A 6,935-nucleotide genomic window follows, 5' to 3' on the forward strand; every position below is an offset into this window, starting at 1 on the left:
CTGTCTGTCTGTCTGTCTGTCTGTCTGTCTGTCTGTCTGTCTGTCTGTCTGTCTGTCTGTCTGTCTGTCTGAAATGAGCATCCACAAAAATATGGAAGACCTTAACTAACCCAACCTTAATGATAGAAGACCTGACCATACTAAACCAACCTTAATGATAGAAGACCTGACCATACTAAACCCACCTTAATGATAGAAGACCTGACCATACTAAACCCACCTTAATGATAGAAGACCTGACCATACTAAACCCACCTTAATGATAGAAGACCTGACCATACTAACCCAACCTTAATGATAGAAGACCTGACCATACTAACCCAACCTTAATGATAGAAGACCTGACCATACTAAACCCACCTTAATGATAGAAGACCTGACCATACTAACCCAACCTTAATGATAGAAGACCTGACCATACTAACCCAACCTTAATGATAGAAGACCTGACCATACTAAACCCACCTTAATGATAGAAGACCTGACCATACTAAACCCACCTTAATGATAGAAGACCTGACCATACTAACCCAACCTTAATGATAGAAGACCTGACCATACTAAACCCACCTTAATGATAGAAGACCTGACCATACTAAACCCACCTTGTGTAGTGTATATTCAGCACCTCTAACAACACTGTACTGTACATTACCCCACACACTCATCAACTTGGCTGATCTTTCTGTGATATATCGTTCCCTCGTTAATTAGTTTCCCATGATCCTCCACTTTCAAAAAACAGTAATAGGTTTGTACGTGTGTGTGTGTGTTTGTGTGTGACCAGTGACGGCGTCAGAGGAATGGGCTTTTAACTAACATGCAAAGTGATGAATGGATTGACCACAATGTAGACTAATGGAGCTGTGGAGCTAATTAGGCCAAGCAATGCTGGGCTTCAACTGATCTGTCCCAAATGGTGGCTTATTCTCTATATAGTGCACTACTATTGACCAGAGCACTATGGGTCCTGGTCAAAAGTAGTTCACTATATAGGGACTAGGGCGCCATTTGGGATGCAAACAATGTATATGGATTGGAATGAGCTGGACTGGATGAGGAATAAAAGAAGCAGACCTGAGAGAAGGATTCGGTCTTTCACTGGGGCTCAATCAATGGCTGAGTGACTGGATTGAGCATCCATAGTCCATACTCCTCCACTACCACTGGGTACTAACTTTAGGTACTCCTCCACTACCACTGGGTACTAACTTTAGGTACTCCTCCTCCTCTACCACTGGGTACTAACTTTAGGTTCTCCTCCACTACCACTGGGTACTAACTTTAGGTACTCCTCCTCCACTACCACTGGGTACTAACTTTAGGTTCTCCTCCACTACCACTGGGTACTAACTTTAGGTTCTCCTCCTCCTCTACCACTGGGTACTAACTTTAGGTACTCCTCCACTACCACTGGGTACTAACTTTAGGTACTCCTCCTCCACTACCACTGGGTACTAACTTTAGGTACTCCTCCTCCTCTACCACTGGGTACTAACTTTAGGTTCTCCTCCTCCACTACCACTGGGTACTAACTTTAGGTTCTCCTCCTCCTCTACCACTGGGTACTAACTTTAGGTACTCCTCCTCCTCTACCACTGGGTACTAACTTTAGGTACTCCTCCACTACCACTGGGTACTAACTTTAGGTACTCCTCCTCCTCTACCACTGGGTACTAACTTTAGGTACTCCTCCTCCTCTACCACTGGGTACTAACTTTAGGTTCTCCTCCTCCTCTACCACTGGGTACTAACTTTAGGTACTCCTCCACTACCACTGGGTACTAACTTTAGGTACTCCTCCTCTACCACTGGGTACTAACTTTAGGTACTCCTCCTCTACCACTGGGTACTAACTTTAGGTTCTCCTCCTCCTCTACCACTGGGTACTAACTTTAGGTACTCCTCCTCTACCACTGGGTACTAACTTTAGGTACTCCTCCTCCTCTACCACTGGGTACTAACTTTAGGTTCTCCTCCTCCTCTACCACTGGGTACTAACTTTAGGTACTCCTCCTCTACCACTGGGTACTAACTTTAGGTACTCCTCCTCCTCTACCACTGGGTACTAACTTTAGGTACTCCTCCTCTACCACTGGGTACTAACTTTAGGTTCTCCTCCTCCTCTACCACTGGGTACTAACTTTAGGTACTCCTCCTCCTCTACCACTGGGTACAAACTTTAGGTACTCCTCCTCCTCTACCACTGGGTACTAACTTTAGGTACTCCTCCTCTACCACTGGGTACTAACTTTAGGTACTCCTCCTCTACCACTGGGTACTAACTTTAGGTACTCCTCCTCCTCTACCACTGGGTACTAACTTTAGGTTCTCCTCCTCCTCTACCACTGGGTACTAACTTTAGGTACTCCTCCTCCTCTACCACTGGGTACTAACTTTAGGTACTCCTCCTCTACCACTGGGTACTAACTTTAGGTACTCCTCCTCTACCACTGGGTACTAACTTTAGGTACTCCTCCTCCTCTACCACTGGGTACTAACTTTAGGTACTCCTCCTCCTCTACCACTGGGTACTAACTTTAGGTACTCCTCCTCCTCTACCACTGGGTACTAACTTTAGGTACTCCTCCTCTACCACTGGGTACTAACTTTAGGTACTCCTCCTCTACCACTGGGTACTAACTTTAGGTACTCCTCCTCCACTACCACTGGGTACTAACTTTAGGTACTCCTCCACTACCACTGGGTACTAACTTTAGGTACTCCTCCACTACCACTGGGTACTAACTTTAGGTACTCCTCCTCCTCTACCACTGGGTACTAACTTTAGGTTCTCCTCCACTACCACTGGGTACTAACTTTAGGTACTCCTCCTCTACCACTGGGTACTAACTTTAGGTACTCCTCCTCTACCACTGGGTACTAACTTTAGGTACTCCTCCTCTACCACTGGGTACTAACTTTAGGTACTCCTCCTCTACCACTGGGTACAAACTTTAGGTACTTCTCCTCCTCTACCACTGGGTACTAACTTTAGGTACTCCTCCTCCTCTACCACTGGGTACTAACTGTAGGTACTCCTCCTCTACCACTGGGTACTAACTTTAGGTACTCCTCCTCTACCACTGGGTACTAACTTTAGGTACTCCTCCTCCTCTACCACTGGGTACTAACTTTAGGTACTCCTCCTCCTCTACCACTGGGTACTAACTTTAGGTTCTCCTCCTCCTCTACCACTGGGTACTAACTTTAGGTTCTCCTCCTCCTCTACCACTGGGTACTAACTTTAGGTACTCCTCCTCCTCTACCACTGGGTACTAACTTTAGGTACTCCTCCTCCTCTACCACTGGGTACTAACTTTACGTACTCCTCCTCCTCTACCACTGGGTACTAACTTTAGGTACTCCTCCTCCTCTACCACTGGGTACTAACTTTAGGTTCTCCTCCTCCTCTACCACTGGGTACTAACTTTAGGTTCTCCTCCTCTACCACTGGGTACTAACTTTAGGTTCTCCTCCTCCTCTACCACTGGGTACTAACTTTAGGTACTCCTCCTCCTCTACCACTGGGTACTAACTTTAGGTACTCCTCCTCCTCTACCACTGGGTACTAACTTTAGGTTCTCCTCCTCCTCTACCACTGGGTACTAACTTTAGGTTCTCCTCCTCTACCACTGGATACTAACTTTAGGTACTCCTCCTCTACCACTGGGTACTAACGTTAGGTTGTGTTTCATTTTGATGTCTCTCTGAAAGAATCTATATGGTTCTATATAGCTGTGATTTGGTGTTTGTTTGACATGTAGGGAAATGTCTTGGAGAAAACATCCGTTAATTAGGAAAGGATCATCAAAAAGGACAAAAATGGGGCCTGTATGATGAGCCAAAAAATAGATCCTGTACTGTTCTCAGCTGTTTTCCCTGTTGTCCAATGTCCTGCTCCTTCCTCCTGCTGCATGACACCTGCCACATGTTCCTCTGTGCTCTCTAACCTCTGTTCCGTGTAGACCCTCTTCCTGTTGGCCACAGCTCAAGTCCTGTGCCTGTGTGTGTGTGTGTCCTCTGCTTTCACCTCAAGAAAAATGCTCAATGGTCACCGTGAGGAGCCACTATCATATCAGTGTGGCACTTCCCAGCTTTATTGCATGCAAAAATGCAAATAGCCCTTCCCTGCAAATAACCCTTCCCTGTAAATAACCCTTCCCTGTAAATAACCCTTCCCTGTAAATAACCCTTCCCTATAAATAGCCCTTCCCTGTAAATAACCCTTCCCTGTAAATAACCCTTCCCTGTAAATAGCCCTTCCCTGTAAATAACCCTTCCCTGTAAATAACCCTTCCCTGTAAATTACCCTTCCCTGTAAATAACCCTTCCCTGTAAATAACCCTTCCCTGTAAATTACCCTTCCCTGTAAATAACCCTGCCCTGTAAATAACCTTTCCCTTTAAATAACCTTTCCCTGTAAATAACCCTTCCCTGTAAATAACTCTTCCTATAAATAACCCTTCCCTGTAAATAACCCTTCCCTGTAAATAACCCTTCCCTGTAAATAGCCCTTCCCCTTAAATAGCCCTTCCCTGTAAATAACCCTTCCCTGCAAATAACCCTTCCCTGTAAATAACCCTTCCCTGTAAATAACCCTTCCCTGTAAATAGCCCTTCCCCTTAAATAGCCCTTCCCTGTAAATAGCCCTTCCCTGTAAATAACCCTTCCCTGTAAATAACCTTTCCCTGTAAATAACCCTTCCCTGTAAATAACCCTTCCCTGTAAATAACTCTTCCTGTAAATAACCCTTCCCTGTAAATAACCCTTCCCTGTAAATAACCCTTCCTGTAAATAACCCTTCCCTGTAAATAGCCCTTCCCTGTAAATAACCCTTCCCTGTAAATAACCCTTCCTGTAAATAACCCTTCCCTGTAAATAACCCTTCCCTGTAAATAACCCTTCCCTGTAAATAACCCTTCCCTGTAAATAGCCCTTCCCTGTAAATTACCCTTCCCTGTAAATAACCCTTCCCTGTAAATAACCTTTCCCTTTAAATAACCTTTCCCTGTAAATAACCCTTCCCTGTAAATAACTCTTCCTATAAATAACCCTTCCCTGTAAATAACCCTTCCCTGTAAATAGCCCTTCCCCTTAAATAGCCCTTCCCTGTAAATAGCCCTTCCCTGTAAATAACCCTTCCCTGTAAATAACCTTTCCCTGTAAATAACCCTTCCATGTAAATAACCTTTCCCTGTAAATAACTCTTCCTGTAAATAGCCCTTCCCTGTAAATGACCCTTCCCTGTAAATAACCCTTCCCTGTAAATAACCTTTCCCTTTAAATAACCTTTCCCTGTAAATAACCCTTCCCTGTAAATAACTCTTCCTATAAATAACCCTTCCCTGTAAATAACCCTTCCCTGTAAATAACCCTTCCCTGTAAATAACCCTTCCCTGTAAATAGCCCTTCCCTGTAAATAACCCTTCCCTGTAAATAACCTTTCCCTGTAAATAACCCTTCCATGTAAATAACCCTTCCCTGTAAATAACTCTTCCTGTAAATAACCCTTCCCTGTAAATAACCCTTCCCTGTAAATAGCCCTTCCCTGTAAATAACCCTTCCCTGTAAATAGCCCTTCCCTGTAAATAACCCTTCCCTGTAAATAACCCTTCCCTGTAAATAACCCTTCCCTGTAAATAACCCTTCCTGTAAATAACCCTTCCCTGTAAATAAACCTTCCTGTAAATAACCCTTCCCTGTAAATAACCCTTCCCTGTAAATAACCCTTCCCTGTAAATAACCCTTCCCTGTAAATAACCCTTCCCTGTAAATGGCCCTTCCCTGTAAATAACCCTTCCCTGTAAATAACTCTTCCCTGTAAATAGCCCTTCCCTGTAAAAGTTGACATTGCCTACTCTGGTAGGTTTTTCTGCTGAGGTAAGGTAATTTACTACAGAATAGGAAGGCTGCTCTCTGTCACTCTCAGGGTCCATTTACACCCTTAATTAGCTGTAATTCTAGCACACACCCATTAGAGAGAGGGGGGAAAGGTGGGGGGAGAGAGAAATAAAGAGAGAAGGGGGGAGAGAGAGGAGAGTGTGAGAGAGGGAGGAGAGAAATGCAGAGAGATGGGAAAGACAGACACACACAGAGAGAGAGAGAGACACACACACAGAGAGAGAGAGAGAGAGAGAGAGAGAGAGAGAGAGAGAGAGAGAAAGGAGGCACTAGGAGGCAGCTAAAGATAAATCCTCTCATCACAGTCTGAGACAAAATACAAATGGAGAGAGCCAGTCCAGTCGGTGGGGTAACACTGTTTAGAGGAGAGGAAATGAGGGCCTCACTTTGTCCTTTGTGTCAGAGTGCGTGTGTTTGTGTGTATATGTGTGTGTGTGTTTTGGAGGTTTTGGTTTTACCAAACAAGGACAATTTCTCCGGGCCCCACAAGGAAAAACGCTTATTTTAGGCTTAGTGGTTAGGTTTAGGGTTAGGGTTACAATTAGGGTTATGGTGAGGGGCTGTGTGTTTCAGGTTTCAAGTTTTATTAGTCGTAGGTGTGTGTGTGTGCGCGTGTGCGTGCGTGTGTGTGTGTGTGTGCTCGCGCGCTTGTGTGTGTGTGTGTGTGCGCGTGTGTGTGTGTGTGTGTGTGTGTGTGTGTCAGGGTAGGTGTGAACCACTACGTCTGCCCTGGCTCCCGTCTCTGTTGTGTTTGTCTTGTCCTTTCCACCCGAGAACTCCAGAGAGGGCACCGTTAGATACGCTTTATAGACCTTATTTAGATAGTGACACAACAGGATGCTCCTCTGCTCTGCTCTGCTCTGTCTGAGTGACAGCCACGTGCACCACACTAAACACTAACAGTGCTCAGCCACGTGCACCACAGTGGGAGTTCACATGATATGAGTGATGCTGTGTGTCCATCAATCCCTTTTTGAAGGTGAAGTGACTGTTTCTTTCCCTGTTTCCTTGTTCTTACCAGAACTATTTTA

This window comes from Salmo trutta, unplaced genomic scaffold (genome assembly GCF_901001165.1).
Source record: "Salmo trutta unplaced genomic scaffold, fSalTru1.1, whole genome shotgun sequence".
NCBI classification, from domain to species: Eukaryota; Metazoa; Chordata; class Actinopteri; order Salmoniformes; family Salmonidae; genus Salmo; species Salmo trutta.